Source organism: Delphinapterus leucas, chromosome 1, assembly GCF_059928025.1.
Source record: "Delphinapterus leucas isolate spDelLeu-1000000601 "Yukka" chromosome 1, BTC_Dleu_Yukka2, whole genome shotgun sequence".
In the NCBI taxonomy this organism is placed as follows: domain Eukaryota; kingdom Metazoa; phylum Chordata; class Mammalia; order Artiodactyla; family Monodontidae; genus Delphinapterus; species Delphinapterus leucas.
In genome coordinates, this window is record NC_143129.1 from 109,366,028 (window position 1) to 109,390,026 (window position 23,999).

At 39.8% G+C, this 23,999-nt stretch overlaps 1 protein-coding gene and 1 pseudogene across 2 annotated transcripts in view; both read left to right on the forward strand.

Annotated features, from left to right (window-relative positions):
- GFI1 (growth factor independent 1 transcriptional repressor) overlaps positions 1 to 23,999 on the forward strand; it is a 98,478-nt gene that overhangs the window by 26,109 nt on the left and 48,370 nt on the right. The gene's annotated exons all lie outside the window — the stretch shown is intronic.
- LOC115801836 (putative RNA-binding protein Luc7-like 2 pseudogene) overlaps positions 9,123 to 23,999 on the forward strand; it is a 63,247-nt pseudogene continuing 48,370 nt past the window's right edge. Inside the window, exons 1-2 of the transcript XR_016394760.1 lie at positions 9,123 to 19,410; positions 22,539 to 22,611. The product of XR_016394760.1 is annotated as a putative RNA-binding protein Luc7-like 2 pseudogene (transcript). The remainder of the gene's footprint in view (positions 19,411 to 22,538; positions 22,612 to 23,999) is intronic.

The window sequence follows — 23,999 nt, forward strand, 5'->3', positions numbered from 1 at the left end:
TAAAATATTTTAAAATAATTGTAGATACATCCAAAGTAAGGAATCTGTTGATTTCAAAACCAGTAGTGAAAGTAGGAAATCTGGTCAGGAAACAAGTGCCAAGCTGGCTATCACCCTGAGGCTTTTTTCAAACTCCAGAGGGTCGTTCCTCCTTGATGCCTGCATGAAGCAGAGCATGGAATTGGGAGTTAAAGCCTGGGCTGACGAAGGTGGAGAGTCTAATAGAAAACCTACCCTATTACACCCTCAGTGCAAGGGTGAATAAGAAATCACACTGCACAGGTAGGGGCTTCCCTGGTGGCGCAGTGATTAAAGTCCGCCTGCCGATGCAGGGGACACGGGTTCGTGCCCCGGTCTGGGAAGATCCCACATGCCGCGGAGCGGCTGGGCCCGTGGGCCATGGCCGCTGAGCCTGCGCATCCGGAGCCTGTGCTCCGCAACGCGAGAGGCCACAATAGCGGGAAAAAGAAATCACTGCACAGGCGATAATGAAGAAACGCCTATTTTCACCTTGGTGTTGGTGGAAGGGGCAGAAATCTTCCTCAAGATTTCATGAATCATGTTGGTCCTCACATGTATTTTCTGTCAGGATTCACTTTCATTTAAATGCTGAATTTTAGGTTAAAATTTTAATCTGACTATAGTCCCAGATTGGTAGCGTTCCAGGCAACTGATAGAAACTAATGGAAATTTCTCTGGAGGAACCTAACTTTAATTCAGATCTCAAAGAATTCCTGCCTGTTGAGTTCTAAGGAAAATTTTTAATTTTATTTTTTTATTAAATTATAATTAACATACAATATTATATGAGTTTCAGGCATATAACATAGTGATTCGATATTTTTATACATTATGAAATGTTCACCACAATAAGTCTAGTTACCATCTGTCAGGATACAAAGTTGTTATAATATTATTGACTATATTCCCTATGCTGTGTATTACATCCCTGTGACTTATTTATTTTATAGCTAGCATTTTTTATTCATGATTCTTTGTTTAAGTTATTTATTTATTTATTTTGGCTGCATTGGGTCTTAGTTGAAGGCACACGGGATCTTCGTTGAGGCATGCGGGATCTTTCTGTTGTGGTATGTGGGCTCTTCGTTGCGGCACTCAGGCTTCTCTCTAGTTGTGGCATGCGAGCTTCTCTCTAGTTGTGGCATGCAAGTTTTCTCTTCTCTAGTTGTGGCTGGTGGGCTCCAGAGCGCACAAGCTCAGTAGTTGTGGCACATGGGCTTAGTTACCCCACGGCATGTGGGATCTTAGTTCCCCAACCAGGGATTGAACCTGTGTACCCTGCATTGGAAGGCAGATTCTTTACCACTGGACCACCAGGGAAGCCCCTAGAATTTTTTAAATTGAAATACAGTTGATTTACAATGTCATGCCAATCTCTGCCGTACAGCACAGTGACTCAGTTATACACATATAGACATTCTTTTTTTATATATTCTTTTCCATTATGGTTTATCCCGGGAGATTGGATATAGTTCCCTGTGCTATACAGTAGGACCTTGTTTTTTATCCATTCTAAATGTAATAGTTTGCGTCTTCCAACCCTAAACTCCCAGTCCATCCCTCTCCCTTCCCCCCCGCCCCTTGGCAACCACAAGTCAGATCTCTCTGTGAGTTTGTTTCTGTTTTGTAGATAGGTTCATTTGTGCCATATTTTAAATTCCACATATAAGTAATATCATATGATATTTGTCTTCTCTTTCTGACTTACTTTATTTAGTATGATAGTCTCTTGTTTTATTTATTTATTTACTTTATTTCTTTTTTGGCTGCTGTGGGTCTTCATTGCTGTACACGGGCTTTCTCTTCATTGCTGTGCATTGCTGTGCATAGGCTGCTGTGTGCAGCGGAGCAGGGGCTACTCTCTGATGTAGTGCCTGGGCTTCTCACTGAGGTGGCTTCTTTTGTTGCAGAGCACAGGTTCTAGGTGCGCAGGCTTTAGTAGTCATGGCACATAGGCTCAGTAGTTGTAGCTCGTGGGCTCTAGAGCACAGGCTCAGCAGTTATGGCATAGGGGCTTAGCTGTTCCGTGGCATGTGGGATCTTCCCAGACCAGGGATCAAACCTGTTTCTCCTGCATTGGTAGGCGAATTCTCAACCACTGCGCCACCAGGGAAGCCCCAGTATGATAGTCTCTGGTTGCATCCATGTTGCTTCAAATTGCATTATTTTGTTCTTCTTATGGCTGAGTAGTATTCCATTGTATATATGTACCACATCTTTATCCATTCATCTGTTGATGGACATTTAGGTTGTTTCCATGTTTTGGCTATTGTGAATAGCGCTGCTATGAACATAGGGGTGCATGTGTCTTTTTCAGTTATAGTTTTGTCTGGGTATATGCCCAGGACTGGGATTGCTGGACCATATGGTAATTCTATTTTTACTTTTCTGAAGAACCTCCATATTGTTTTCCATAGTGGTAGCACCAACTTACATTCCTACGAACAGTGTAGAATAGTTCCCTTTTCTCCACACCATCTCCAGTATTTGTTATTTGTCTACTTTTTTTTTTTTTTTTTTTGCAGTACGCGGGCCTCTCACTGTTGTGGCCTCTCCCATTGCGGAGCACAGGCTCTATTCTGAAAGAGCCAATATTGCCAAAGCAGTCCTGAGGGAAAAAAACAAAGCAGGAGGCATAACTCTCCCAGACTTCAGACAATACAAAGCTACAGTAATCAAAACAGTGTGGTATTGGTACAGAAACAGACACACGGCTCAATGGAACAGAATAGAGAGCCCAGAAATAAACCCGCACACCTACAGTCAATTAATCTTCCACAAAGGAGGCAAGAATATAAAATGGGAAAAAGTCTCTTCAGCAAGTGGTTCTGGGAAAGTTGGACAGCTGCATGTAAATCAATGAAATTAGAACACACCCTCACACCATGTACAAAAATAAACTCAAAATGACTTAAAGACTTAAACATAAGACATGACACCATAAAACTCCTAGAAGAGGGCATAGGCAAAACATTCTCTGACATAAATCATACCAGTGTTTTCTTAGTTCAGTCTCTCAAGGCAATAGAAATAAAAACAAAAATAAACAAATGGGACCTAATTAACCTTGCAAGCTTTTGCACAGCAAAGGAAATCATTATAAAAAAAAATGAAAAGACAATCTATGGAATGGGAGAAAGTATTTGCAAACAATGTGACCGACAAGGACTTAATCTCCAAAATATACAACAGCTCATACAGCTCAACAACAACAAAAAACAAACAACCCAATCAAAAAATGGGTAGAAGATCTTAATAGACATTTCTCCAAAGAAGACATACAGATGGCCAGTAGGTACATGAAAAGATGCTCAGCATCACTAATTATTAGAGAAATGCAAATCAAAACTACAATGAGGTACTGCAATTTTTTTTTAAATCACAAGACAAACATTGAAAACAAGACACCATGAATGAGAACCATCAGAAACAAATTTCAGCAAATATAGACCAACAGATGTTCCAGATGTTGGAATTATTGACACAAAAAAGGAAATATCTATGTTTAATATATTTAAAGAAATTAAATGAATGTTTGAAATTACGAGCAGAGAATAATGACAATAAAGAATGACCAAGCAGATTTGAAAGCAAATAGAACTTCTAGAAATAAAAAGGGAACAAAGAACAGATGGGATAAATAGAAAACAAATAGCAAGATGTTAGACTCTAACTCAACCATATCAATAATCCCATTATATATAAACGTAAATGGTTTAAACCAGTGCTGTCCAATACAGCAGCTACTAACCACATGTGGCTGTTGAGCACTTAAAATGCAACTTGTGTGTGACTGAGGAACTGATTTTTAAATTTTAATTAATTTAAATTTAAACAGGCATATGTGGCTGGTGGCTACTGTATTGGGCAGCACAGTTCCAAACATTCCAATTAAAAGACAGAGATTATCTGAGCCGATGAGAAAGCAAGATCTAATTACATGCCGCCTACAAAAAAGATCTATTTTAAATATAGACACAAATAGGTTAAAAGTAAGAGAATAGAAGGAGACGTATCATGATAAAACTAATTAAAAGAAAGCCGGTGAACCTGTATTAATGTCAGACCAAACTGATTTCAGAGGAAAAATTACCAGAGATAAAGAGATTCATTTCATGGGGACAGAGGGAACAATTCCTCAAGAAAATGTCACAGTCCTAAATACTATGCAACTAAATACAGAGCTTCAAAATATATGAAGCAAAAACTAAGAAAACTGCAGAGAAAAAAGATATATACACAATTACAGTCAGATTTTTCAACTCTACTCTCTAAATAATTGGTAGAACAAATAGACATAAGCAACAGTATCAATAAACTTGATCAACTGACATATATAGAACATTCTATCCAACAAGAACAGAATACATATTCTTTTTTTTTTTTAATTAATTTATTTTTGGCTGTGTTTTTGCGTGTGGGCTTTCTCTAGCTGTGGCGAACAGAAGCTACTCTTTGTTGCGGTGCACGGGCTTCTCATTGCAGTGCCTTCCCTTGTTGCGGAGCATGGGGTCTAGGTGCACAGGCTTCAGTAGTTGTGGCTTCTGGGCTTCTAGAGCGCAGGCTCAGTGGTTGTGGCGCACGGGCTTAGTTGCTCCGTGGCATGTGGGATCTTCCCGGGCCAGGGACAGAACCCATGTCCCCTGCATTGGCAGGTGGATTCTTAACCCCTGTGCCACCAGGGAAGTCCCTACATATTCTTTTAAGGTACACACAGAGGACTTCATATTCTTTTAAGGTACACATAGAGGACTTCCCTGGTGGCACAGTGGTTAAGAATCCACCTGCCAATGCAGGGGACACGAGTTTGGTCTCTGGTCCAGGAAGGTTCCCACATGCCGCAGAGCAACTAAGCCCGTGCGCCACAACCACTGAGCCTGTGCTCTAGAGCCACAACTACTGAAGCCCGAGCACCTAGAGCCTATGCTCTACAACAAGAGAAGCCACTGCAATGAGAAGCCCATGCACCACAACAAAGAGTAGCCTCTGCTCACCGCAGCTAGAGAAAGCCCGCGTGCAGCAACGAAGGCCCAATGCAGCCAAAAATAAATAAATAAAAATAAATTTCTAAAAAAAAAAATTAAACTACATTAAATAATAAAAATAAAGTACACATAAAGGGACTTCCCTGGTGGTCCAGTGGGTAAGGCAAGACTCCATGCTCCCAATGCAGGGGCCCAGGTTCAATCCCTGGTCGGGGAACTAGATCCCACATGCATGCAGCAACTAAGAGTCCACATGCCACAACTAAGAAGCCCACGTGCTGCAACAAAGATCCCATGTGCTGCAACTAAGACCTGGAGCAGCCTAAATAAATAAATATTAAAAAAAAATAAAGTACACATAGAACACATACTCTTTTTAAAGTGAAAAGAAAAAAAGATTATTTACCAAGATAGACCATATTCTGAGCCACAGAAGAAATACTAATATATTTAAAGTTACTTAAATATGCAAAGTTTATTTCTGATCATAATGGAATTAAATTAGAAATCAATTACAGAAAGATATCTTGAAATATCCAAACATTTAAAAACTAAATATCAAACGTCTGATTATCACATGAGTCAAAGAGGAAATCAAAAGGGAATTTAGAAAGTATTTTGAACTGATAAAAATAAAAATACACTTATCAAAATCTGTGGGATTCAGCAAACAGTGCTTAGAGGGAAATTTAGAGCACTGAATACCTATATTAGAAAAGAAGAAAAATCTTTATTACCCCAGCTTCCACCTTAAGAAACTAGAAAAGGAAGAAAAAAATTATACCTAAGGTAAGGAGGAGAAAGGCAATAAAAAGATAAGACCAGAAATCAATGAAAGGAAAACAGAAATAATAAACCTCTAGCTAGATTTATGAGGCAACTTATGAAGTTGCCATAAGAATGAGAAAGGTGACATCACTACAGATGCTACGGATATCAAAGGATAATAAGGAAATTATGAATTTTATTTTTTATTATTTTTAATTGAAGTATAGTTGATTTACAATGTTGTGCAATTTTATGTCAATAAATTCAACAACTTACAAGTGGATAAATTCATTGAAAGACACAATCTGCCAAACTTCACTCAAGAAGAAATAGATGACTTGAATTAGCCCTATATCTACTTAAGAGCTTGAACTTAAGCCTTCCCACAAAGAAAACTACTCCTGACTGGCTTCACTGGTAAATTCTACTAAATATTTATGGAAGAAATAATACAAATTCTATAAAAGCTCTTCCAGATAAGTGCAGAGGAGGGAATACTTATCACATACTATGAAGCCAGTATTACCCTGATACCGAAACCAAAGAAAGACATTATAAGGAAACTGCTGACCAATATCCCTCATGAACATAGATGCAAAAATTCATAACAGTTTTAGTCAACCAAATCCAAAAATACATAAAAAGTATAATACATCATAACCAGGAGAGTTTTATTCCAGGAACACAAGCTTAGTTTAACATTTAAAAATTAACTGATATAATTCACCATACTGACAGACTAAAAACCAGAAAAACCATATGCTTATCTCAATAGAGGCAGAAAAAGCATTTTTCCTGATAAAAATTCTAAGCAAACTAGTAATAGAAAAGACTTTCTTGACCTAATAAAGGATATTATAGAAAATCTACAGCTAACATCATACTTAATGGTGAAAAACTGAAAATTCTTTCCCCCTAAGATCAGTAACAAGGCATGCATGTGTGTTCTCACCATTTCTATTCAATATTGTACTGGCAGTTCTAGCCAATACAATAAGTCAAGAAAAAAAATTAAAGGTACACAGATTGGGAAGGAAGAAGAAAAAAACTATATTTGCTGACATGATGATTATCTTTGTAGATAATCCTATGGATTCTATGAAAAGAATGTACTAGAACTAATAGGCAAATTTAGCATGAGCTCAGGATACATGGTCATAGTGCAAAAATCAATTGTATTTCCAAATATAAGCAGTGAAAAATTAGAAATTAAAATTATAAAAGCAATACCATTTACAATAGCATAAAAATATGAAATAGAAATAAATTTGACAAAAGATGTACAATAACTATATAATGATAACTAGAAAACATTGGTGAAAGGAATTAAAGAAGACCTAGAAAGATGGAGAGATATATCATGTTCATGGAACAAAAGACCTGAGATTGTTAAAGCATCAATCCTCCCCAAATTGATTTACTATCCCAGTTAAAATCCCAACAGGTTTTAAAAAAATAAATTGATGACCTGATTCTGAAATTTATATAGAAATGAAAAAGACTTAGAATAACTAAAACAACTTTGAAAAGAAAGCAGACAAAACCAGAAAACAAAAATAAAATTGGAGTACTTACACTACTGGATATCAAAACTTATTATAAAACTACAGTAGTTAGGACAGTATGGTATTGATGTAAAGATAGAAAAATTAATATAACAGAATAGTCAAGAAAGAGTCGAAGGCATATAAGGTAACTTGATTTTCAACAAAGGTACCAAGGTAATTCAATGGGGGGAAAGAATAATCTTTTCAACAAATGGTATTGGAACAATTGAGTAGCCATATGGAAAAGTATCAACCTTGATTCTGCATCCTACCAATTAAAAATTAACTCAATGTATCATTGACCAAAACATATAGAATTAAAACTATAAAATTTCTAGGTATAAATGTACAAGACAATGTTACTTACCTGGGCTTTGTCAAAGAGTTTTTTTTTCTGTTTTGTTATATTCATTCATTTGTTTTAAATTTTAGGAGTTTTGTCAAAGATCTTTTTAAAATATGACACAAAAATCATAACTATAATAGAAAACATCAATAACATATTTCATCAAAATTTAAAACTTTTTCTCTTTGAAGGACACCGTTAAAAAATTAAAAGGCAAACTACAGACTGGGAAAAGATATTTGCAAAATATATCTATGACACAATTCTTATATCTAAAATATGTAAAGAATTATTATAATTCAATAATAACAGAACAAACCAATTTAAAAGTAGGCAAAACATTTAAACAGACATTTCACCAAAGAAGATGTATGGATGGCAAATAAGCACATGAAAAGATGCTCAGCATCATTAATCATTAGATAATTCAAATTAAAACCACTTCAAATCAAAAGTGTGATACAATTACATATCTACTAGAATAGCTACAAGCAAAAAGCCTCATAATACCACAAGGATGTGGAGAACTAGAACTCTCATTGATTGCTGGTGGGAATGTAAAATGGTACAAACCACTTTGGAATACCCTTTGGCGGTGTCTTAAAAAAAGTTAAACATATGCATATGATATAATTCAGCTATTCCATTCCTAAATATTTACCTAAGAAATGAAAGCACATGTCCATAACAAGGTGTACATGAATGTTCATAACAACTTTATTTGTAGTAGCGAAGAACTGGAAATATCCAACAAGTGACAAGATAAATAGTGTTATAGCTGTACAATGGAGTACTACGCAGAAATAAAAACAACAACAACAATAACAATTGACAATCCTAACAACATGGACAAATTCAGAATAATTTTGTTGAGTTAAAGAAATCAGACACCAAAAAAGAAGTCATGTTGGCGGCGACGGTGGCGGCGAGCGGCGTCAGAGCTTGAAGCGGGGGCTGACGTCCTCTGGCGGGTGGCGGTGTTGGAGACGAGAGCTTGGTTAGCCGGTATTGCTTCTGTTCCAGGAATCCAACGGAGAGTGAGGGAATGAGGGTCGCTTTCAGGGGCTGCTGCCTTCCACGTACGCGTCGTCGTGAGGAGCGCAGCCCGGACTCTCCTGCAACCCCTCCAGCTCCCTTTTCCGCACGCCTCGAGGCAGCGGCGGCAACCGAGACAGCGTCTCACCTTCCCCGACCCCTTCCCCTTGTCTCCCCCACCCGAGAGGGCCCGGTCTCCGCCCCACCCCCGTCCGTCCGCCCGCTACGCCGCCGCCATGTCTGCGCAGGCCCAGATGCGCGCGATGCTGGACCAGTTGATGGGCACCTCCCGGGATGACTAAGAGGATTTACCAATGAACCCATGTTTACAAGTCCACGATATTATTTAGCTGAAATGACTGGATTTTCACTGCTGTGTTGGGCCAGAAGGCCCTGGAGGTGGCAACCGCCTGTGTGCCGCTGAAAATCGTGCCAATGCCTGGCATACTGCATAAATGGAAGCAGGGTACAGCGAGATACTACTCATCAACGAATCAAATTCAGTGATGACAGAGTATGCAAGAGTCACCTTCTGAATTGTTGCCCCCATGATGTCCTGTCTGGAACTAGAATAGATCTTGGAGAATGTCTGAAAGTCCATGACCTGGCTTTAAGAGCAGATTATGAAATTGCATCCAAAGAACAAGATTTTTTCTTTGAACTCGATGCTATGGATCATCTGCAGTCATTCATTGCAGATTGTGATCGAAGAACAGAAGTGGCTAAGAAAAGATTAGCAGAAACTCAGGAAGAGATTAGTGCTGAAGTTGCAGCAAAGGCAGAACGTATTCATGAGTTAAATGAAATCGGTAAATTGTTGGCTAAGGTGGAATAGCTAGGAGCTGAAGGGAATGTGGAGGAATCCCAGAAAGTAATGGATGAAGTAGAGAAAGCACGGGCAAAGAAAAGAGAAGCAGAGGAAGTTTATCGGAATTCTATGCCAGCTTCCAGTTTCCAGCAGCAGAAACTTCGAGTCTGTGAAGTTTGCTCTGCCTATTTAGGTCTTCATGATAATGACAGACGACTGGCTGATCATTTTGGGGGTAAACTGCACCTGGGATTTATTGAAATAAGAGAGAAGCTTGAAGAATTAAAGAGAGTTGTAGCTAAGAAGCAGGAGAAAAGAAACCAGGAACACCTGAGAAGAAGAGAAGAAAGGGAGAGAGAAGAAAGGGAGAAGCTGAGGAGGTCTCGATCACATAGCAAGAATCCTTGGTCCAGAGAGTATTGCAGACATAGGTCTTGCTCCATGTCACGGGAATGGAAAAGGAGAACTCGATCCAAATCCCGGGAGAAACGCCATCGCCACAGGTCCCGCTCCAGCAGCCGTAGTCGCAGCCGCAGCCACCAGAGAAGTGGGCACAGTCTAGAGACAGGAGCAGAGAGCGATCCAGGAGGAGATCCTCAAAAGAGAGATTCAGAGAACAAGACTTAGCATCACGTGACAGAGACAGGAATTCAAGAGACAGATCACCTCGTGACAGAGATCGAAAAGATAGAAGCGGTCCTATGAGAGCGCTAATGGCAGATCAGAAGACAGGAGGAGCTCTGAAGAGCGTGAAGCAGGGGAGATATAATTAGCTGTGTACATATCCTCAATCCTTAAGCTTCCTCTGGAGTTACATACTATTGTTTAGTTTACAGCTGTTCAGGGTGACACAGTGAGCAGTTCCAGACACCTATCCAGCTAGGCTAGGTGTATAGCATCTAACTTGATCTGAACTTGTTTTCTTTGATGAAGCCTAAAACTACATCCATAGTTTCTGGTGAACTTGTAATACACTTCTGAAAGTACAGTTTTATATAATAAGATGCTGATGTCTTTATTCTTTCTAGTAGGAGTAATAGTGAATGAATTGTGTTACTTGCTTTGGGATTTTTTTGAACATTTGTAAAATGCTGTCTTCCTTTCTCGTCCAAAAAACAGCAACTTTGGGAATTTCTTTTTAATCCTTCTTCCTTTGACTCTGTATCCCCTGATACCTCTACCCTCTAATTGTAAGAGAAAGGGGTGCAGGGAAGCAATATAACTTCTGTTCTAAGGTTCTATTCCCATTATTAATTACTAGCTGATTGCAGTTCAGAACATTTATACTGGAATGTGTGCTGGAGAAATTTAAAATACTGGTAGTTTTGTTTGTCTAATGGTGCCTACTTTAGAGTGGGAAGTTGAACAGTTGTTGCATTACATGCTTTGCTTTTTTATTGAAATTTTGAAATCAAACATGTCTTGATTTTTCTGTTCTATTGAATAGCTATGTTCAGGATGTTTTGAGATGGGGGGTGGGGGCAGGGACTCTTTCATAAGCACTTTTTGTTTTATTTTATGTGTGTGGAGTATAAAGATTACACCCTTATTGTAAAAAATAATAAAATGAAAATCACCACCACCATCAAAAAAAAAAAGTCATGTTGTATAAATCCATATGTGTAAAATTCTAGAAAATGCAAATTAATCTATAAGATAGAAAGCAAATCAATGATTGTTTGACAAGGGGTAGTGGTAGGGAAGAACTAGAGAAAAGATTTACAGAGTGGCATAAGGAAACTTTTAGGGATGAAGGATTTATTTATTATACTGGTCGTGGTGATGATTTCATGAGTATATGCATATGTCCAAATTTAACAAAGTGTACACTTTGAATATGTACAGTTTATTGTATGTTGATTATGCCTCAATAAAGCTGTACCAAAACCCGTCAATGCATTAAAAAGAGGTCAGACATAGCTGAAGAAAGAATTAGAAAACTGGATCTGAAGATATTATCCACATGTATTAGATTGAGATAAAAAGAGGAACATATTATAAAGAGACTAAGGCTAGTGTAAAGGTCCAAAAAACAAGGGTTCCAGGAAAATATAATAAGAATGCAAAAGAGCTGGTATTTCTTAGATCCAGGAAACCCAGTGAATTTCAATGAGCATGTATTAAAAAAAAGTCTCCCCTAGACACATCATAGTGAAATCATAGTGAAACAGCAGAATACAAAAAAGTTGAAAGAGAGAAAGAGAGAGAGAGATCTTAAAGTAGCCAGAGAGAAAAAAAAAGTCACCTGTAAAATGAGCAATTAGGGACTTCCCTTGTGGTCCAGTGGTTAAGACACCACGCTCTCAATGCAGGGGGCCCAGGTTCGATCCCTGGTTGGGGAAGTAAGATCCCACATACCGCAACTAAGCAGGCATGCTGCAACTACTGAGCCTTTGTGCTCTAGAGCCCGCGCATCGCAACTAGAGAAGCCTGCGCACCGCACCGAGGAGTCCGCACACTGCAATGAAGAGCCAGCACAGCCATAATACATAATAAATTAATTAATTTAAAAGAATGAGCAATTACACTCATAATTCACTTTGTAAGAGCAACTACAGAAGAGAATACATTGTAAGAATTTCTTCATTGTGCTGAGAGAAGATAGCTATCAACCTAGAAGTCCATGTCCAGTGAAGCTTTATTTCAAGAAAAGGTATTATACAAAGAATATTTCTAGAAAACCAAAACAGAGAAAAGAAATAAAAACAGCCCTCCCTGCTCCCAATAACCTGAGAGAATGTATCACACAAAGATCCTCACTAAAGGAGATCCTAAAGGATGTACTTTAGCAGAATAAAAAATGAAAAGCCTGAGGTGCAAAAAGGACCATTGAATAAACATATTGGTAAATATGAGGTCATATCTCAGCAAATATGGACTATGGAAAAACATACTATTACAGTGTCTAATTTTTGGAGGGGAAATAGAATAAAAATACTGGGGGACTTTCCTGGTGGTCCAGCGGTTAAGACTCCAAGCTCCCAATGAAGGGGCACAGGTTCGATCCCTGGTCGCAGAACTAAGATCTGGCATGCCACATGGCACAGCCAAAAAACAAAACAAAACAAAGCAAAAACAAAAATACTGGGCTTGTAGTAGAATTAAAATTGTCCAAAGTCCTTGATTATTTAGAGGTAAAGACAGTTACTTCAGACTTTAAGTCAGCATGCTAAACCAGCTAGTGTAATCACTGAAATAATAAACAGTGCACGTATGCTTTCCAAACAATTAGAGGGAAATGGAAGTAGAAAAAAAAATCAATTCAAGAGGAGGCAAAGTAAGAAAGAGAAAAAAAAGGAACAGATAGTAACAGGATCTAGAGCATTTAGAATGGTGCCTGACGTTATCATTTTAATAATAATAATTATTCTTTTATTAAAGAATAAGATATACTTATTATATAATATAATAATTTGTTGTTATTATTATAACTGTTATTTCTGTGTTGATAAACCTCTCTGTGGCATTCAAGACAAGGACCCTTTAACAAGCATGTTCTACTAGTTCTCATAGTTCCTTGATGTTAACAAGTCAATAATACTAATTAAAAGACAGCAATCTGTAGGGATTTAAAAGCTCTATGATTCTCAAGGTTTATAACCTTAGGCCAGTCATTTCCTCATCTATAAAATAAGGCAGTCGGAGGGGTTGGAAGGCAAGTTCAAATTGGATGGTTCTGTATTTTTAAATCCTCATTAACCTAAAGAACTAGGAAATCTCCTGACTCAGACCAAAAACAAACAAACAAACAAAAGGGGGGGAGGTTGTTCAGAAATAGTTTATTTGGGTGAGTGGCCATTTCAGAACACTCATAACAGACACAAGAAGTTCGGTCCCCACAGAGTAGGAAGCAGTAGGTCTTTTTACCCCATACCAGAACCTGACAAGCTTGGAGGCCACTGACCAGGGACAAAGGAAAGCCCCCACTCAGAAGAGACTTGTCAAAGTTACCCTTCCCGGCCAGGATGGAAGGGATTCCAGAGGCTCTCAGAGGAGCCAGCAGGCTCAGAGCTCTGCACCAAAGCACTGGGGTTGGGCTGCCAGACAGCAAGAAGCTATCAAACAAACCCACTCTCCTTACCCCTAATTACAAAAGACTTTTCAAATGCACCCCTGTCGTCTGAAAGACTTGATTGTTGAACTTCTTGAATCCCCCTACCTGTTATCCTCCTAATTCACAGATGCAAATGCCTACCCTTTATGCATTTTACATACACTGTGATATGATGATGCCCTTCAGATCTAGGTGTTGCCAAGGGAACTCAGGTATCAAAGATAACTGGCTCAGCTTCCAAAGATAAACCGGGCCTGTGTGATAGATGCTGAGGGAGGAGGGCAGAGAGCCTCTTGGGAAGTTCCCTTTAATTTAGGTGTGGTGTGATTCCTTCTGTTCCCAAGAATCGTTTTATCTAATCTGCCTTGAAACTGCTCCACTGACCGACTGCTTTATCACTAAAAAATCTACTGAACTAAAGCTCCTCCTTTGCAGCTTTTGAAGATGGAATCTGCCCTGCCTGAAAGCAGTGTCATAAGCAAAATAGTATGTGTACAAGGATGTTCACCAGAGCACTGTTTAAAATTGTGGAATATCAGTAAAAACCCATCAGCAGAGTTGTGGGCAATATATTGTAAAGCTAGGAATTCGACATGTAGCAAAGCAAGTCACTGAGTGGTATATAAAGTATGATTCCATTGTGATAAAAATCAATGGTAACAATAATAATTTTAGTATATGTAGGGACAAAATTGGAGAAATGTGGGCCAAAATGTTAACAGTGATACTTGGGGATGGGGTGAAGTGGGATGGAATTTGGGAGATTTCGCTGTATGTGTTGTGTTTACAATGTTTCAATTTTATATAACTTTATATTCCTTTTGGATCAAAACAAGAGAAAAAGTGAGGAAGGAAGGAAAGAAGGAAAGAAAGGCAGTGTTAGAAACATTTCATTCCCTGGACCCCTGGGTCTTGATGTTGTACCCTCTCATTAGCCAAGATGAGGATTGGTGCTGAGTTGCATTCATGGTCAAATGCTTTTTCCTCAAGACAGAGACACTCTATTTCCATAGCTGCAGATTTTATTCCACAGCACGCAACAGCCAGCAGCTTATTGCCTTCACTCATTTGCAATGGTTCTGTTCTCAACGGGACATGTTGTACCAGTAGGCATTTATATATTACAATACTTGTAGTATTTGACCACTGAGTTTGAAATTTATTTATATATCACTTTTGGTTAAATTGATAAAGTCATTTATTTCTATTTTAGAGTTTACTTTTTAAAAAAGTACTCAATTTATGAGGATATTTATTGCAACAGAAAGAATGGAGAATTTCAAGGTGCTGAGATTAAAATCTGAGGTAGGGGCTTCCCTGGTGGCGCCGTGGTTAAGAATCCTCCTGCAGGGGACATGGGTTCGAGCCCTGGTCCGGGAAGATCCCACATGCCACGGAGCAGCGAAGCCTGAGAGCCACAATTACTGAGCCTGTGCGCCATAACTACTGAAGCCCACGTCTACAGCCTGTGCTTTACAACAAGAGAAGCCATCGCAATGAGAAGCCTGTGCATCGCAATGAAGAGTAGCCCCCGCTCACTGCAACTAGAGAAAGCCTGTGTGCAGCAATGAAGACCCAATGCAGCCAAAAAAAATAATAAATAAAATAAATTTATAAAATCTGATGTAGACTACCCATTCAAAATTTTAAGGTTCCTATGGCTCTTTAAATTTTAAACATGTCTATACATGCACAACTGGAAATTCTGACCCCAAATATTGCCTCAGTTTACTGGATGTTTCCAGGAAAAATATATGTTCTTTTACTTCATGTCTAGAGACCCAGTCTAACAAAACTTGGCATATTTTCATAGGTTTTTTTTGTTTGCAATTTATTTCATTCATTCACTCATTCAATACATATCTATTATTATCAACATTAAAAAAGAATAGCATACACTTAATAGGTATATACTCATTTCTGGTAGTTAACACAAGCTAACATTTAATTCCCATTTATTACCTGCTGCTTTTAATGCCTTCTTTTTGCCTGGCATTGGAGAGGATACAAAGATGACCTGGACCCTGAAGGTATACAGCTGATCCAAATATGGCTCTGTGCTCAAAAGGAGGGTCAGCTACTAGGTTATGCAGTTGCTAGACCGAAAAAATGACTTCCCACCAAGGAAATCGAGAAAGCTTCATGAGAGAGATGGCATTACATTTGAGTCTTTAAGCAAAGGATTTGGTTATCTGGAAAAGAGGGAGGAAGGACATTCCAGATAAGGCAGAGATGGGAATGTGCAGGCTCCTGGGTGTACTGGGGCTCAGGTTTGTGGTACATGAAGAGGAGACACAGGAAAGAAGGCTAGAGGGGCAGATGCCAAGAGTATTCCACTAATGAGGGCCAGTGAATCATTTATCCCAACATCTTCATTTTACAGATGAAGGCACTAAAGCCCACAGAGGAAGGAAGTCTCCTCAGTTATTCAGTAGTAGGGATGGAATTAAACCTCAAGCTCTCTTGGTTCCCACATTTGTGCTTCCAGTTAGCCTGGGACAGATCAAGGAGTGCCTAGAATGGTAGGCTAAAGCTTGATGGTCATCTCAACGCAGAGGGGAGTCGCTGAAAGTTTTGAGGAAGATGTGAGTAGCAAAGGTGAGACAGGGGCTAAGATGATTTGAAGGTTTCTAGGCTAAGAGACTGGGAATCTGGAAATTATATTTTGGTAACTCTAATTTCATATCACAGGGTTTCTGTTAACACAGAATTAGATCTAGAAAAACAGTGCTTAGTTCAATTTAAAACAATCAGTTGATCCCCCCCAAAATCAGTTGTTTGATTGAATGTAAAGTAACTATTTGATTGAATGTAACCTCTTTTAAAAAGTCATGTCTTTAGACACAGATTCTAGTTTAAGAGTATGTTAAGGATGGTTGGAGAAAGTGGGTCCAATCTGTAATGGGTGTCAGGTACTCAATATGCCTCCTCTGATTATTTGTCTCTTCCCTTGAGAGGTGAAGACTATCACTTGAGTCCACACCACCATATACCTTGTATTCTCTTTACATTTGAAAAATAAATCAAATATTGACTCCTTTTTTGGAATTCTTTACTAGAGGCTTATTTTAGTTACATTTAAATTTTACTTTCCTCACTAGCAGCATCTCCTAGCACCACATAGGATAGCAACAGAGATCAATAAAAGAGGTTACCTTTGGCCACAGACACACAAAGCCTCCCAGTCAGTAGCAGGAATCTCATTCCCCTCACCTGTAGAATTACAGGCCAGAGATGCACCTCACGATCACTGACGCTCTCAAGGGGAGGCAAAGAGCAGAGTCAGGCTGTCTGGGTTTCAATTCCAGCTCCGCCACTCGTGAGTCGTGAGATCTTGGGCAAGTCATACAATGTTTCTGTAGCTGATTCTCATCTGTAAAATGGAGCTAGCTAATGATAACTCATCCCAGGTCTGTGCTGGCTGTGAGAATTGCTAGGCAATGGGCCAGTGTAGTTGACCACGGTGGCAGGCATGTTGAAAGCATCTTTTCAATGTTAAGCTATATGAACCGGCTCACCCGCACCTCAGGACAGACAAACCGCTCAGAAAACAGCATTTCTGATAGGAGTTGTTGGTTCCCAAATAGTAGCACCGTGCCCTTGTTTTAGATGAACTCTAGAACTGAAAATATAACGAAACCACTTCACAGTTTATGTCTCCAGGGTCAGTTGTTTTGAGAGCATTACTAAGAGCCTTTAAGGAAGATGTAATTCCCACATCTTTGATTCATGTAAAACTATCCGCCCCAAACCAAAACTTTCTCTCTCTCTCTCCCCCCGCGCCCCCCCCCAGTCTGGCCTGCTTCCCAGCTGTTCACATTCCCTCCGGGATTGTCAGAAGCTCCCCTTGCTTCGTAGGAGCCAAAGGAAAGTAAACATCTCGGTCAGGCAGGCACCCCACCCACCATTTTATTTTCTTAAATCACTCCTTTAGCTAATATTTCTGTGACAGACACGCGACGCATCTGGCTCCAACCAAATATTTTCAGTCACTCGGATTCCAAGGTAAATATTTGCCAGTTCGATTGCAGTAACATTGGTAGCTTCAAGCGGGTCGCCATCAATCAACTTTCCATCAGGGCCCGCGTAGCCTTAAGGATGTAGCGGCCCCGCCCTTTCCCGTGAGCCCCCGCGCGGCCCCTGCCCCGCCCTTCCTGTCCTGCGTGCTTGAGGCCGGATCCCTTCTGAGGCCTGTGCCGGCGAAGCGCAGGGAGGAAGGGTGGCCGGTGTGCTGAGTTGCTTCCTTCTCAGAGATCGTTTCTTTTTCAGGAGGTGTTGCTTTTTACCTACACTCCACGACTTGTCGAAGGGTGTTGGTTGTGGCCATTTGGAAGTGTCGAGACACACCAGAGAAGGGTTAGGAAGTCTTTGAGGACGCGTGGTAACAGACGTGATTTGAGGTGGAAGGGCCGGGGAGATGCCTCCTAAAGCCTGTTGCTATTACTTAAATTGCTGCCTTAAGAGACTCTTAACATGGGCCCAAGGCATTTGAGCTAAATGAATAAACTGGGCTTTGTGCCTTATCAAGTCATTTGCACTTCAGTGAGAAGCCTTTTCTTAAAGAGGGGCATTTTATGCAGGAAGAATAATAAAGGAGGAATGAGGAGACAGGAAAATGGGGGGGAGGGGCGGGTAGGGTGGGTCTGTATTAGAAGCAAGCTTCCTGCCTTATTCTGTGGCTGGGCTTTCTAATCTTTTGGGGGTCCTTTTGAGACTCCGTGAAAGGTAAGGACCCTTTGCTGTGTGGTCGCTGTGTTCATCCCAGGGGGTTCCCCCAGAAGTTGGGGAGGGGGGCTTTTCCTTCCATCCCTGTGGCAAAGGGTGGCCCTGCCCTGCCCTGCTCCCGCCCCAGGGCAGCGTCTCCTGCCTGAGCCCGCCCTGCGCAGGAGCCTGCCTGAGAGCACACCCTCGCCCGTCCTTGTGTTGCCAACTTATTAACAACAAATAAACCAATTAAATGGGAACGAAATCTTTTCCCCAGGAAATGATATGTGAACACAGTATTTTGCCTATAATCTGAGGAGATTCGTGGATCCCCAGAACCTATCCACATACTCCCTTGGGGGAGCTGTCCACCCCAGGTCAGGAAACCTTAGATTTTACGTATAGCATGCTCTGGGCCTGAGGACAGGGACATTCCTTGTCTTGCCCAGGGGCCGGTCTAGGGTGCAGAAAGTAAGGCATTCCCCATGGGCACGAAATTTAAGCGGGGGTGGGGGGGGCGGCATCAAAAAGGTCAGAAATAAAGATAAATAATGTTTTAATGCAATATGATAAACAATCAAATGTGCAAACTATGGCTATGGCTTGTCACCTTCTTTTGTAAACAAAATTTTATTGGAACCAGGGTTCCAATAGGATGAGATGGGTGAGGCACGTTTGCACAAGTGCAGGGTCCAATTCTGTCTTTATTTAAAATTTTGATATTGTGCTAAACCCCATCCTCTGGCTGCCATCCAGTTTTCTTTCCACCTCACCATAATGAGATAAGATGCCTAACTTCCTGTTTCCCTCCAGAGAATTGCCTATAAGTACTTTGAATATTCTCTCATAATGGTTTCTCCAACTCCTGTGTTTTGCTAGTTTCCTCATTATGATGCTGCTCCCCAAACAGCTCTGGAATTCACCCACTTCTGAGGGATTGGGAGCCAGAATTCTTCATCAGTGTCTTATCCTCAAGATCTTCCCTCTCCCAACCCAATCTTGGATGATTTAACTTCTATGGGGATTTTTTTTTTTTAACTGCCACAAGGTATATAATCTTCGAAAGTGAATTTCCTCCTTGTTTCTTTTGAAAGATATTTTTAAACATGGAGAGAACAAGTGATGTATAACAACTCTATCAGGTAGGTACTGTTATTATTCCTGTTTTACTGATGAAGAAACTGGGGCACAAAAAGTTTCAGTAACTTGCCCAATGTCTCCCAGCTAAGTAACAGAACCAGGACTCAAATCCAGGCATCCTGACTCCAGGGTCTGTGCTTTTAAACAGCACAGTGTCGTGGCCTCTCTTGTAGACCATTTCACCTCAGGTTGAACAGTTCCTGTAATGGGAAGCCTCTTGGGGATCTCCAGTCTGTTGGTGGGCAGCTTCATTAGTTAGAATGTCTTCTTCTTCTTTTTTAAAAAATATTTATTTATTTGGTTGTTCCAGGTCTTAGTTGCAGCAGGCAGGCTCCTTAGTTGCAGCATGCATGTGGGATCTAGTTCCCTGGCCAGGGATCGAACCGGGCCCCCTGCATTGGGAACGCAGAGTCTTAACCACTGTGCCATCAGGGAAGTCCCCTAGAATGTCTTCTTTTTATTTGTTGGTATAAGCTATAGGCAGTTGTCCAAAATGGTTTTCTATTGTCTAAATAAGAAGAAAGGTAAAAAGGAGAGTGAGGACCACAAAGAATAAAATCCCTCAGTCTACCCTACTTCCACCAAACATTCCTGACCCACTTCCAGTTCTGTGGGCTTCCTAAAAAGACACAAAGTTCCCTCTTTCAGTTTTGTGTCTTTTTTTTCCACATATTTATTGGAGTATAAATGCTTTACAATGTAGTGTTAATTTCTGCTGTACAAGAAAGTGAATCAGTTATATGTATACATATATCCTCATATCTCCTCCCTCTTGCCTCCCTCCCACCCTCCCTATCCCACCCCTCTAGGGGGTCACAAAGCACCGAGCAGATCTCCCTGTGCTATGCTGCTGCTTCCCATTAGCCATCCATTTTACATTTGGTAGTGTATATGTGTCCATGCTACTCTCTCACTTCATCCCAGCTTCCTCCCACCCCACCTGTGCCCTCAAGTCCATTCTCTATGTCTGTGTCTTTATTCCTGCCCTGCCACTAGATTCATCAGTACTGCTTTTTAAAATTCCATGTATATGCATTAGCATATGGTATTTGTTTTTCTCTTTCTGACTTACTTCACTCTATATGACAGATTCTAGGGCCATCCACCTCACTACAAATAACTCAATTTCGTTCCTTTTTACGGCTGAGTAATATTCCATTATATATATGTGCCACATCTTCTTTATCCATTCATCTGTTGATGGACATTTAGGTTGCTTCCATGTCCTGGCTGTAGTAAATAGTGTTGCAGTGAACATTGCGGCACATGTTATCTTTTTGAGTTATGGTTTTCTCAGGGTATATGCCCAGTAGTGGGACTGCTGGGTCACATGGTAGTTCTATTTTTAGTTTTTTAAGGAACCTCCATACTGTTCTCCAGTTCTCCATAGTGGCTGTATCAATTTACATCCCCACCAACAGTGCAGGAGGGTTCCTTTTTCTCCACACCCTCTCCAGCATTTATTGTTTCTAGATTTTTTGATGATGGCCGTTCTGACTGGTGTGAGGTGATACCACATTGTGGTTTTTTTTTTTTTGCGGTGCGTGGGCCTCTCACTGTTGTGGCCTCTCCCGTTGCGGAGCACAGGCCCCGGATACGCAGGCTCAGCGGCCATGGCTCCCGGGCCCAGCTGCTCCGCGGCATGTGGGATCTTCCCGGACTGGGGCACGAACCCACATCCCCTGCATCGGCAGGCGGACTCTCAACCACTGCGCCACCAGGGAAGCCCCTCATTGTGGTTTTGATTTGCATTTCTCTAATGATTAGTGATCTTGAGCATCTTTCCATGTATTTGTTGGCCATCTGTATGTCTTCTTTGGAGAAATGTCTATTTAAGTCTTCTGCCCATTTTTGGATTGGGTTGGTTGTTTTTGTGATATCGAGCTGCATGTATATTTTGGAGATTAATCCTTTGTCAGTTGCTTCGTTTGCAAATATTTTCAGTTTTGTGTCTTTTGAAAGTAAATCCCCACCCTATGTGTTTATACATTGTTCCAGGAAAGATTTAAGGTGACTCACATGGATTATAAAATACAATTAAGTAGGGCTTCCCTGGTTGCGCAGTGGTTGAGAGTCCGCCTGCCGATGCAGGGGACGTGGGTTCGTGCCCCAGTCCGGGAGGATCCCACATGCCGCGGAGCGGCTGGGCCCGTGAGCCATGGCCACTGAGCCTGTGCGTTGCGCGTCCGGAGCCTGTGCTCCGCAACGGGAGAGGCTACAACAGTGAGAGGCCTGCATACCGCAAAAAAAAACCCAAAACCAAAATCAAAAAAAACAATTAAGTAGCATAAGTTAAAAGTGTATGACATGATCCAGCAATTTCACTTTTAGGTATTCGTGCTTCAGAAATAATTACAGGAGCTTACAAGGATAAATATTCAAGGGTTTTTGTTGTATCATTTTTGTAATTGTGCAAAAAATTGTAGGCAATTTAAATGTACATCAGTGAGGAAATGACTAAATAAATAATAAATAATGTATCTTTACTTTGAAATACTTTGTAACTTAAAATAAAAGGTAGTTCTTCATGTACTAACAAGGAAAGATGTTAGTAAGTGTGGAATTTAAAAAGTAATTTTTAAAGCTATATTTGTAAAAAGAATATTTTTATATGGTGTGCATTGAAAAAGGTTTGGAAGCATATACTCTAAATTATTAACCATGGTTACCCCCAGCGGTAGAAGCAGTGATAGGAAAGGGTGAGAGAACTTACAGTCAATCAAGATCACCCCATTATATTTTAGGCTCAAAAGGCAAGGGTCTTTTGAGCACCATGGCTCAGGTCCAACACACCCTGAGTGTTCAACTAATGTTTGATGAATTGACTAAGAAGCTGCATCTTATCTTCAGTATATATTGGTAGTTTAAAGTTTATTGCTGACACAGTAAATAATCATCTGAAAAAAAAATTCCAAATCAGCCTCTGCCAAAAAAGTATCAAAATTGCTTCTCTGCTATTCAGACTACTTTTAACTATTTTATGCATAGTGTTAAACTCCATGTTTGCTCTGGAGAAAATCATTATTGACATTTTAAAAATTGGTGCTTGATGAAATATTTTATCACCTTCACTGTTATCCCAGTGGAGGTACAGCAGTTTAAAAAAATAAACACCTTTTTCTCATTTCAGAAGTTCATTATGTGGAAAATAAGAAAAAAGTGTAAAGAAAAAAACACAAAACCTGTAATCCCAAACCCTAAAGGTAACTGCTATGAACCTTTAAATGTAACTTTCCCATCTTTTTTGTATGTTCAGCACTTTTTAAAATAGAATTTTTACTGCGATAAAAAATATATAACATAAAATATACCATTTTAACCATTTTTAAGTGTACAATTCAGTAGTATTAAGTACATTCACATTATTGTACATCCATCATGACTTTCCAACACCAGAACTTTTTCATCATCCCAAACCAAAACTCTGTATCTATTAAACAATAACTCCCCATTCTTCTTTCCCCCAGATCCTGACAACCATTAGTCTACCTTCTGTCTCTGTGAATATAACTAGTTACCTCATATAAGTGAAATCATGCAATATTTGTCCTTTTGTTTCTGGCTTATTTCACTTAGCACTATGTTTTTAAGATTCATCCGTGTTGTAGCATATATCAGAATTTCATTATTTTAAGGCTGAACAAAAACCCATTGTATATATGTACATTTTGTTTATTCATTCATCCATCAAGGGACATTTGGGTTATTTCCACCTTTTGGCTATTGTGAATAATGTTACTATGAACATTGGTGTAAAAATATGTTTGAATTCCTGATTTCAATTATTTTGGGTATATACCCAGAAATGGCATTGCTGGATCATATGCTAATTCTATGATTAATTTCTTATGGACCACTACACTGTTTTTCACAGCAGCTGCACCATTTTACATTCCCACTAGCACAAGTTTCCAAATTTCTTCATATCCTTGCCAGCACTTGTTATTTACCTTAAAAAAAAAAAAATCTCCATCCTAATGGGTGTGAAGTGAAATCTCACTGTGGCTTTGATTTGCATTACCCTAGTGATATTGAACACCTTTTTGTGTGTCTGTTGGCCATTAGTATATGTTCTTTGGAGAAATGTCTATTCCCATCCTTTGTCCACTTTTTAATTGCGTTATATTTGTAGTTGCATTGTAGGAGTTTTTGTATACTCTTAATATCAATCCCTTATCAGATATATGATTTGCAAATGTTTTCTCCCATTCGGTAATGTGCCTTTTCTTTCTATTGATAGTGTGCTTTGCACAAAAGTTTTTAATTTTAAAGAAGTCCAGTTTATCTATTTTTTTCTTCTGTTGTCTATGCTTTTGGTGTCATATCCAAGAAAATCCAATGTTATGAAACTTTTCCGTATGTTTTCTTCTGTGAGTTTTATAGTTTTTCAGGTCTCACCATTAGGTTTTTGATCCGTTTTGAGTTAATTTTTGTGTATGGTGTAACGTAGGAGTCCAATTTCAATCTTTTGCATGTGGATATCCAGTTTTATGGGCACCATTTGTTGAAAAGACTTTCCTTTCCCTATGAGTAGTGCTTTTCTGATGCCAGACTTATTCTGGCTGGAGGCCAGACTGCTTCTCTGAGGTTT